Source organism: Lonchura striata, chromosome Z (genome assembly GCF_046129695.1).
Source record: "Lonchura striata isolate bLonStr1 chromosome Z, bLonStr1.mat, whole genome shotgun sequence".
NCBI lineage: Eukaryota > Metazoa > Chordata > Aves > Passeriformes > Estrildidae > Lonchura > Lonchura striata.
The window spans coordinates 81,433,142-81,444,328 of record NC_134642.1 but is presented as its reverse complement, the minus strand read 5'-3'; the positions used below and the strand labels follow the sequence as shown (position 1 = coordinate 81,444,328).

Here is an 11,187-nt window from a genome sequence, read left to right as displayed (position 1 = left end):
CCCTCTAGCACACTTGTTCTGCTCCACCACTCGTCTCCTCAGCTCTCACAGCTCATTGCAGCTCTCTCCCTGGAAGATCAAGAGTCCGCTTAAAATGAGGACAGCGTTCAAGCCACAGGAAAATCCCCAGACGAGGTTACAGCTTGTGGTCCTGGACTGAGGAAGGTGTTGTTCCTGGCTTCAACAGGAGCTGGGTGATGCTGGACGTCACTAGCATAGACAGAGGTGCAGTTAGTCCATGCTGGAGGGGGCAGGCATTTATTATTAGTGAGGGCTCTCACAGAGCAGCTTGGCCCTCAGAAAGCCCCAGTGCTCTGGAGACAGCAGAGATGTCCATTTGTCAGTAGGTTAGATGCCTTGCAAAGATAACTCAGCCTGACTTACACCACGTTCCTGGGCTAATTTTCTTCTCCAGGGTCCTCAGAAGTGAACATACACCAGACCCATTCTGGTTATCAGTGACATCCATCCTCAAAGGCTCTCTGTTCTGAGAGCAAGCAGAATCTGGACAGGATCAGACTACAGGAAGCCTCAGTGAAGGACCAAAGGCACAGCTCAGAAGCAGGGTGATCAAAAGCAGCATTCACAGGATTGTGGTGCTCCAAGGTTGCCACGTGCTGGATGCAGCAGGCAGAGCAGAATTGGCATGCACATGCAGAAGAATTCAGTCCATGGGAGAGAAGGGTGTGTGGCACACACCAGCTGTAAACATGCAGACCAAGGTCTGCTGGAAAGGCTTAGTGCTGTCATTAAGGGCCACGAAGATGAGGAGGGGTCTGGAGCATTTCTCCTGTGAGGAGAGACTGCAAGAGCTGGGAATGGTTGGTCTGGGCACAGGGGGGACTGAGGGGGAATCTCATTAACACATACAAAAATCATGCAGGTGCCAAGAGAATGGTTCCAGACTCTTTCAGTGGTGCCCAGAGACAAGGAGCAGTGGCCATAAATTAAACACAACAAGAACTCAACACCAGGAAGAACTTCTTCCCATTGGGGGTGGCAAAGCACTGGAACAGCTGCCCCATGAGGGTGTGGAGACTTCTGGAAGCACCTCAAAGCCACCTGGGTGTGGTCCCACGTCACCTGCTCCAGGTGTCCTTGCTTTGGCAAGGGTTGGACTGGGTGATCTTCAGAGGCCCCTTCCAACCCCACCCACTCTGTGACTAAGCACTAGACAAGGAAAGAAGTTTTCAAGGATGGCAGATAAAAATGATATTGAAGTTTCTTTCTCCTTGGGCCTGACTGAAAACACTAAGGAGGGAAGATTGTGGAAAGCATGGAAGAAAAATGAGTACAAAATGCTGGTGGGCAGAACCTTAGAAGGAGTTGACCTCATGAGAAGGTCATGGGTGGATTCAGTGAGGAAGGAGGCTTCACCCACAGGCAGGTTCTGGGTGTTTAAAGGACAGGCTCAGAGCCAAAAGGAGAATGGTGGGAAACAGCACAAACAGGCTTGGTACCCCAGAAGAGGTGTAGCAATCCATAGCATTGTGCAAATCCATTCCTATTAATCTCTCAATGATTCCAGCCATAAAGGAGTTCAGCCAGGTGCATGTTGTGCAAGGTTTCTCCCAGCCACACACTCAAAAGGGTTTCAGCCCTGTTAGTATTGTACTGCTTACCAGAGCCTTTGCCCCAGTGAACTCACAGTTTCCTGAATTTCCTGATCAGAAATCTCTCATTCAGTGAGTTTTCTCCCCATTTTTTAGATGTCCAAGGGCAGCTGGGAGCATTAATGGAGCAGCCGCCTAAAAAGGTTGAAATATTTTACTAACTATTGTTTTGCAAAAGTAAATCAAGGCAGAAAGAAATGGTGTGATATTCCTCAGTAACAGAGAAGCAAATAGGTGGATTCAAAAAGAAAATTCAAATCTCCCCATAAATAGTCACATGTTCTACTTATTTTTGCAGTGAGACCAGACACAGGAAAAAAAAAAGATTTTTCTGAGACCAGACACAGGAATAAAAGAAAGAGTGCAGGAGCAATGATATTTTGAAACCTATATTTAATCAAGAATATGCAACATTTGTTAAAAAAAATTAATTCCATATGTATTAAAACAACAAGTTGGGGGAGATTTCTCCCAGGCTTGGCATTTTCTATCAGCACAAGGGGTTTAAAAGAGCCCACACAGTGCTCCTCACAATGGTGCTCATCACAGAGGTGACCTTTGGGTGAGCACTGGACCAGTCAGTGCCCACTGCCAGCTGAAGGCAGAGCTGTGGCTTCCTCAGGGAGAAGATCTCCTTCCTGGATTAGCTGATGGACCCACCTTATCTCCTTTCATCAGCACAGTGCCATATCTGGGACAGTCCTGGGGAAAAGTGGAAGTTCAGAGGGCTGCTATTCCTTACCTGAGTCCAATTCTTCCAGTCTCAGTGGTATTTTATTTGCTACCTATGATTCTTAGCTTGGCAACCTCACATTCCCTTGGTCTGGGGACAGAGCAGCATTAGAGCGCTCTGGAAGATAACACAGCTAATCAAATCAGCTGCTAGATGATCCTGAAATAATACCCTTTATCAAGAGAAGACAGACAAGTGAATACATGTATAAACAGGATACAGCACTTGGGCTGCAGATCAGGAGTAACGTTCCTCAACATAATGGAAGCCTGTCTTCCAGAACGCCTTTAGAGTAAATTTGGCTGCAGTGTTCCATGATATGGAAAGCCTTGTGCCTTTGCACAGCAAGGGGTGGGCAGGGCTGAGTGGATTTGGGATGTCAGGGAATGTGGGGTCTATCTCTGAGACTGCCCTTCCACTCCTGATCACTTGAAGGTGGAGCACTGCTGCTGATTCAGCCACTCAGTCCCACCACACAGGCAAGTGGAGGTATATTCCTGCCTCTCGTGCTTCAGTGGTCAAACCTCAACAACATCACAAATCCAGACTGGGCTGTCAAATAATGAGTGGTATGAGCAGATAATGGAATTTTCTAGGCTTATCTAATTCTTGTGGTCATATGCAATTCCTGACATAGCTCAGATGAGTTTTATTTCCCCAAGACATTTTTCTCGATGTAGAAGAGGAAAAAAAACCCAAACAACTCAGTGCTGCAGCCTAGTCAGATGCACTGCACCTTGATCCATAAGCAAAGGAGGGTATATAGACCTCATCCTTCTGCAACTGTAAAAATTGATTTACAAGCCCTTGTAGCTGAATGATCATGAGGTATTTGCATGTATGGAGGTCTCAGGGTGCTTGCCTGTTGATTACCATTAGCTGCAAGAACATCCTTTCACTCTGAAACATAAAGCCTTTCAATTTTACAGATTATTATTTAATTATTGACCGGCGTCAGGTTATCCTGGCCTAGTGGGAATACTCTTTGGCCACACATGCTGTGATATAATACAGAAACATGAATCAGACAAAGAAAGGACCTCTTTTTAATTTAAAACATACTTCCTGATTCCCATTGATCCTATTATGCACCTTCACAGCAGATTAACATGTCATTCAACTAGCAAACCAAAGAAATAAAGCAAGGTGTCACACACAGCAAACACCTCCATGACAGAAGGCACCACCACCTTATATACACAAGGGAGCTTAAGCAATTAAGGATAAAAAATATTTTCTTAACACGAAGACATGCAACATGCAGTAAAAGAAATTCCTTCCTCTATTTAAGCTGTAAAGAAATATTCCCCCATAGCAGCAAGCCATGATAGATGGGAGAGTCAGTCAGTTTTTAACTACTGTAGCAATACTGCAGTTATCTTGATTTACACCAGCTGAGGATCTGAACACAGTGATCTTCAATGATCTGCCAAAAGCTCAAACTTCTTTTGTTCTTCCTTCAAAACATTTTTTTGTGGAAAAGAACGGCAGTTTCCAGGCATTTTGCCATGGTAATGGCAAGGGTCCACCAGGGAAAAATTCAGGATGTTGTCCTAGGAGCACAATCACACTTCTTTCCTTTTTTTCCTCCCTCTCTTTCTTTTTCCTCTTTCCCTCTGACTGATGTTTTTTTCATGCAGGAACGGCCGCAGTAAGCCCAGGATCAGTTTTGGGAACACTCACAAACATGTCAATCTTTGCATATGATTACTCACAGAGGAGGAATGCATTATATAACTCCTGTCTTTGTCTGAAATCCATCAGTCTTCTGATTATTTAGTGAAGACTCTCAGATGTCCTTTCCCTTCTCCATTTGTAGTTTCTCTCACCCTTGGACTTCTCTAGTGCAGCCTGCAGTTTCCAGAGGAAGAGGAACAGACAGATATTCTTTTGGTAGCTGTCAGTGTCTATTCCTGTAAGAGATGGAGAGGTTATTCTTGATCATAGAGAGCAGATAGTCTTTGGCTGCAGACTGAGTACCTTTTCCTTCAGTAATATTCAGCAGGAAATAAACACAGGCAAAACCAGAAAAAAAAAAAAATCAGTTTCCGAGTAAGAACTCTTATATGAGCACCAATTCCCAAAATGCAGTTTACTCAGGAACACAAATTCTGTCCCCAAAAGGCCAACCAGGCATGCCACAGGTCTATTCACAAGTATGAATTTCAACATGTACATACATTCAAAGGCTTTTTTTTCGTGCTATTCTTAACATTACTATAAATTAGCATATGATAATGCTATTTCTCCTATTAGAGCCTTGGTATGTTTTGCCCTGTAGCTGTGATTAGTGAAAGAAAAGGAGGATAAGCTTAAAACCTGTTTTTTTTTCCCCCAACTAGGTTAACACAAACACAGCCCAAGTTGTGCTTAAAAAAAAAAAGCCATTTCATAGCAGGCATAATATTCCATGCCTGTTATTAAAATACTTGAGCTCATGCTGAACAGATTAATAGGGCTGAACCAGCAAAAAAGAAATCTCATAATGTATTTCTTCACAGGGATTCCGCATCCATGTTGCATTCTTCATCAAGGCAGGTATAGAAATTACTTTGCTACAATGCCTTTGTTAAAGCCCAGACCCAGCTCTGAATGGTGTGTGTTTAACACTCACTTGTCCCACGTGTTCTGGACACACATATATGTATAAAGGGGCAACAACTATTGCAACAATATGTGGTCACTTATTTGTACAAATATCATCTTGTCCCCAAACTGGCACCCTGTTTGTTACTGTAAATGCAGTGCAGATTGCTGGTGACTGACAGTTATTATCTTCCTGGGGCTGCTGGGTGGCAAAACCATCAATTCAGCTGATGTGAGGCAGAGGGGAATATTTAACCTGCAGAGGCTGAGAACCCAACATTCCTAAAAAGACATCTTGCATACCTCATATATTACCACCACAACTGGAGCACACGTCTGTGGCTTTGGCAGGCCCTTCCTTTGTTTGTTCTGTATCCAGGTCTTGTTGCTGCTGTCACGCTAGCAACTTGCATGATCACCCAAGACAGCACAAATAGATATAACTTAATATCTCCTCGGGAGATTATTACAGAACTGGTATGCTTGAAATTAGGCACAATGATGCATTTTGCATCAGGAGCGCACAATCAGGAGCAAAAGGCCTGTCAGCAAAGCAAATTTCAGATGAAGCATGCTAATACTGAGCTGGAAAAGGCCTTCTCACCAGCAATCATTTTGTGTGGGTAGTGAGATATTCCAGCCAGCCAGCCATACATCATGAATATCAATTACCACACGGACACATGCAAACAGACGCGCACATGCACACACACAAACACTGAGCTGGCTTGCTAATTGTCTGATAAAATCTGGATGCTTCATAACAAAGTGATTCCAGTGGCTGCCAAAAAGAAAAGTCTTTGTACAGCAAGATATTTTAGCAGGGGAAAAAAAAAAAAAAAGAACCAGGGGATGAGGAGAAAAGAGAATTCAGTTCATGAATGCATGGTTTCAGAACTCCTTGCTTTGGATGAAATCTGCTGACACAAAATCTCCCGCCTTAAGGTTGATGTTGGAAAGGTTGCACATCAAGTTTGAATGAAGAATGGAAGGCAGGAAGATCTCTACATTGCTTGTTTTTAATATGCTGAGAATCTTTTCTTCCTGATACCTTGCAACAGGCATAAAGGCGACTGTCAGGGTCTTGCTATGCAGCATCTCTCCCTCCCTCCTTTCCTGTGCCTCTCTCTATGTATATCCATATATCTATATATTTGTGTATCTGTATCTATATTTATATATCTTGGAGACTCACCAGATTTCCATGATGGCTGCAGCTGTGTTCTGAAGGTTCATTCAAAGCCTGGAGTATATGTTGGTAACTTGGCGGGGAATCTCTCCCCTGGCTCAAGGAGACTTCACCCAATTTGTGTTCTATCATCACATGCATCGTTCTTACACCAGACAGAGTGGGAGGCAACTTTGTTCCATTTGGAAGGAACTCTAGGGAAGGAGAGAGGATGGAGCTATCAAGATGTGTGCTCCTCCACACGTATTTCTCTCCCCAGTGCTTCAGACCAAGTATCTCTTGCCTTCTCCAAGCAGGAGAACAATGCATCTTGTTCTCAAGGACATTTTCCTGCTTGTTTTCATTCAGACAAACAACTCCATTTCAATTCTCTCCTTTAAGGTTGGTCTGATATTTTTGGTGTTGTTTTTGATAAGCAGTTAAAAAAACAAAAACAAAACAAAAAACCTAAATAAATCAGCTTAAATAAAACAATGTCTCTAACACTTGTCAGATTGACAAACCACGCTTCATGAGTCCACTTTACATCACCATGTCATGTATGTGGCTGATAAAAACAGACAAAAGGTTGGGAAACTTCCAAATTCAAGAGGTGGGGCTTTTAAACTTTAACAAAAAAAAAAAAAAAAAGAAAAAAAAAATAGCCAAAACCACACACAAAACCATGATACAACACCTCTGCAACCAAAAATAATTTTAAGAAACAGAAACTTGTAATATATTACCTATGTATATTTCATTAAGAAAAAAGGAAAATACTTCATATTCTCGAGGGTGATTCAATTTCTCTCCATCTTTATGAAAAAAATTGAACAATCCAGTATGAACTGAACCATGCCACATGCAGCCTCCTCCTCTCACTTGGTACATGTATCAGAAGCAGAGCACTTTGGCTTAGCACTAGGTATTCCACAACCTCATCCCATTTGCTAGTTTAATCCTCATCAATACTGCTATCCTCCACGCTCCACCTCATCCTCTGAAAAGAAATGCAAATGAATGAGATTTATAGCCTGGGATGTTTTAAAGTTTTCAAACAAGGTGGGGCTTCCACTGCCCACCAGGCTCAAAGAGGAGCTTTTGCCTGCAAATTCCTTTGACTGAGCAACCCTGTGTGCATGTCAGTAACACTGCCCAAGAGTGCCAGCCTCCTCCACCCCCTTCTTTGCTTTCTTAGAAGCACATTTCAAAGTCTCCTTGGACTGCTTGGCCTCTTGCTGTGCAAACAAGCAATGCAGGGCACATCTGTAATCACAGCAGATTCTTCTGTATGCATTAACTTCAGCTCAGATGTAAAAACAGTGAATATGTCCAACCAGGGATCACCTCAAGTTCATTCATTCCTGCCCAACACCCTGATATTCTTCCCTTTCAGCTGGGTTTCTGGAGACTAACAGCACCTGGTTTTTCAGGCAGTAACTCTCCACCTGATGGCAAAAAACCCCACCATCACCATTCCCCAGCATGAAACATCAGGATGATCCTTTAAAACAAGCTCTCTCATGAACTTGAAATGAGGGTTTCAATGTGTTTTTGCTGCTCCTGGGTATTTTTGGTCGTCTTTCCTTTCTTTCTAGAAGACTCTAGGCAGACAGTGATATTTCACTGTCTGGCTTGACTAGGGTGACTTAGACGTTCAGACAGAAAGAGGACAGAAGCAAAGCTCAGGGTTGTGGTAGCTGGTTCACTGTCAGCACACTCCACACAGACCTTTCCCGTGTGAAAACCAGCAGAGCTGGTGGGGCTGAGATGCCTGGAATGTCTTGGCAATGTGACCCAAGCCCAGACAAACTCTTTCAGGACAGCAGCACAAATTTGCCCAACGTAGCCATGATGATGAACTGTCGTTGCACAAAGTAAAACTCGTGGTGTCCGTCCCGTTGTAATGGTCAGCTGTCCACATCACTAAAATAACCTGTGCTAATTGGCACCTACCTCAGCAGAGAGCCCAATGATTAGAAAGATGTGGAGAATGAACTCCAAGCTTGAGGTGATACCTCTAGGTCAGAGATGAGCAAAAATTGGCAAGACAAGTGAAACAGCCACTTCCTCTACCTGTGTTGTGGATGAATAAAGGACTTTATATTCCAGAACTGTCAATCTGGCTTTTTTTTTTTTTTTTTCTTTTCTCCCCAGCAGCACAAGTTTCCCTAACAAATAGAAATTAAATTTGTTCAAAATTCAACCTGTAGGGAAAGGAGCTTGCCTCTATTTTAATGGCCTCTTTAAAAAGGAGCAGGAGGAATAATGGACAGTCTCCGTGCTACTGTGTTAACAAGCTTCCATTGTTGATAATGGACACCCTAACACACTGTGGAGAACAAAGTGCATCAGGTCTGCACACACTGGGCAAGGAGAGTGCTGGAAAACTGAAACCTTCCTCTTACTTTGCATCCTCTCCTAACTATTTCTACCTGTGCCAGGAAAGTTTTCCCAATGTCAGGAGGTGAAAATGACAATTTATGTCGGGAGAGATATAGGGAAGCATCAGGCACAAGTAAAAAAGTATTGGGACGAACAAAAGGATTGCTGAATTATTAGAGAAGAGCAAATGCAAGTTTCACGGATCGTGAACAAAAATGAGTCTACAGGAGTGGAAATGACATTAATATCTGTTTACCTCAAACAAAATTAAATCTTGAAGGAATTATGAGGAGGAGCTTCCTAAGAAATGGTATGCAGGAGATAGAAATGGGGAAGGAGACAATAAACAGCAATGTATTTCGGGTGCAAGCAGGTCTCTTACTGTGCCATTCACACTGTTGATATGCATCCATAACTTTTGACAGAGAGAAATACAGAGCAGCAATATCACCTCTGAATCCTGCCTTTACTCATGCTGCAAAACCACCAAGCACAGCTGTGACTTTACAGGAGTCGTAATCGTAACCCAGCAGAGGAAGAATATGGGGAAGTTCTAATCAGTGGAGGACTAAATAAAAACCCCACAGAATGTTTAAAGTTTAAATGTTTACGTGCAACCTTGTTGGCTGGCATTGGTGGAGACAGTAGCATCAGTGAAAAGAGGTTTGTGGATTTTCAGCACACAGCTGAAACCAAATGTGTGCCACATCTTCACCAAAAGGAAGAGACAGATTTCTGTCAGATTTAGCATCCACTGACAAAAGCCAAGATTTTCCAGTGTCACTGGGTAGTCTCTTATCCTCGACCACTTGAAGCCTTTGACTGGAAGGCTGATGGCCACACCACAAGATGGTTTTGATGATTAAAATGCAGAGTGGGCTGTCAAAGGTATGTGCTGAATGTATTGAAAGTGTTCAGGTATGTAAATGGATGGAGGATCTGTAACAGAAATACAAGAATGGGACTAAAAAAGCATTCCAGCCACAGGTAAAATAGCCATAACCTCACTTACAACATCTACACAACACTCAAATTTCTCCCCTCACCCAGGCTCCCAGGAGTAGTGTTTGCCTTGCAGAGATCTCTTCCACAGTCATTAGCAAAGCCTTGCATCAGAAAACTGATCAGCAATACTACTGTATCCATACACACATTATCTGAAGTGAATTGACAGTGTTAGATTCTTCAAGAAATAAAAAAGATCAATATGAAAACAGGCAATCTAATCAAAACCAGTTTGTGTAAGGAGAATTTCTATACTGTTTGCAAAATAAGAGGTCACAAATTCTCTTTATAGCTGCAGCATGTTAAAAGCTAATTAAGAGAACTTTGGTCCCCTAGAAGTATTTCAAAAAGTAAATTTCTTTCCATTTGTATCAACATTTCCCCTTAAAATTTTCTTTCAGAAATCCATGAAAATTTTAAATTTCCAGTGGCTGAAGGAAAAACAAAAGAAAGCATTTCCCAGCTCCTGAAAAATAAAATAGAGGAGTGTTGACACTTTAGAGGAGAAAATTAGCCTGATTGAAATGCTAGTCTCTGACAAAAGTTAAAAAAAAAAAATCAATAAAAAAAAAATTTATCAACAAAATTTTACATTCTACTTAATCTATACATATTTGATTGAGCTATCTCTTTTATTGGGGTGACTTTTGGATAACCAGTGTAGCCAAGCAAACAAGAATGACTGGTACTAATTCAGGAGTAAATCAGAGTAAGCTTCAGAGAAACGTACTTAATTATCACCAAACAGCAAGAGTCATGCTTTGAGGTGTGAAATTATACCCACTGCAGCACAGTAGGAAGAGAAGATTTGGCCCTGGGGTGGATGCAAAGGAGATGGACCTCAATCTTTTTTATCTTTGGAAGAAAAATGCTGCTCAGTTTGCAAGCCAGTGAGGGCTATGGCATGAGGGGAGAGGGAGCAGGGAAGAGAAGGGAGAAAGAAAAGGCTGAAAAGCTGAGCACCAGGAAAAAAAATCACTTCCTTACCAGTCTCTCTCTGCTGTCCAAGAAACCACCAACAGAGATGCCAAACATGTGCAGTCCCCCCTCCCTGCAGGAATTTTTAGGCCCTCAGGTTTCCTCTCCTCCACAATGTTTTGCTGCTGCATCCCTCACTCACCTACTCCTCTCAGAAAACTTCTGCCCTGCTCTAACCATCTTGGAGACCAAAGGAGCTGCCTTTGGATGATTTAGTATGCTTTCTTCCTAAATTATTATTCTGTTCATCATGCCACAAGGATGCCCCAGTTAGAAGAATGTGTCTGAAAAGATCAATGACCAGCTAGGACATTATGGTTAGAGCCTCACAATGCAGCCATTCAAAGCTTCTCAGTGACAGCAGAGAGCAAGCTTGGATTTTCTGATCTAAACACTCAAACTTCCCTATGCTCAAGTAAAAGGAGAGCCTTCACTGCCTGTGAACTTTGAAGAGATGGGAACATGGGGAGGAACAGAGCTCTCTAAAAATTTCCTTCTCTCACAACTTAAAAAGTTCTTCTGTGCTGGTGAGGCAGGGGCCAGGCCCTGCAGGAGAGAGGGAAGGAGGTCTGCACTGGAGGCAATGATTTGACTGATATCTCCAGAAAACACTGAGGATCTGGCCCAGAAATATATTCAAAAACCTTGTTTCTTCATTTTGGAGGAAAATTCCTGGGCATTGCAGCACAGACTCTGATTTAATTGGTCCTTTGGTCACC

The 11,187-nt window shown here is 42.7% G+C and overlaps 1 long non-coding RNA gene across 2 annotated transcripts; it reads right to left on the bottom strand.

The window, feature by feature from the left end:
- Positions 1-3,369: 3,369 nt before the first annotated feature.
- Positions 3,370-10,626, bottom strand: LOC116184577 (uncharacterized). 2 transcript variants are annotated; one of them, XR_013341693.1, is made up of 2 exons: positions 10,478-10,626; positions 3,370-4,259 (listed from the first exon to the last, which is right to left on the bottom strand). It is a non-coding gene; the product is annotated as an uncharacterized LOC116184577 (long non-coding RNA). The 2 variants fall into 2 exon arrangements; XR_013341692.1 differs by lacking the exon at positions 10,478-10,626 and adding an exon at positions 6,128-6,189.
- Positions 10,627-11,187: the final 561 nt, after the last annotated feature.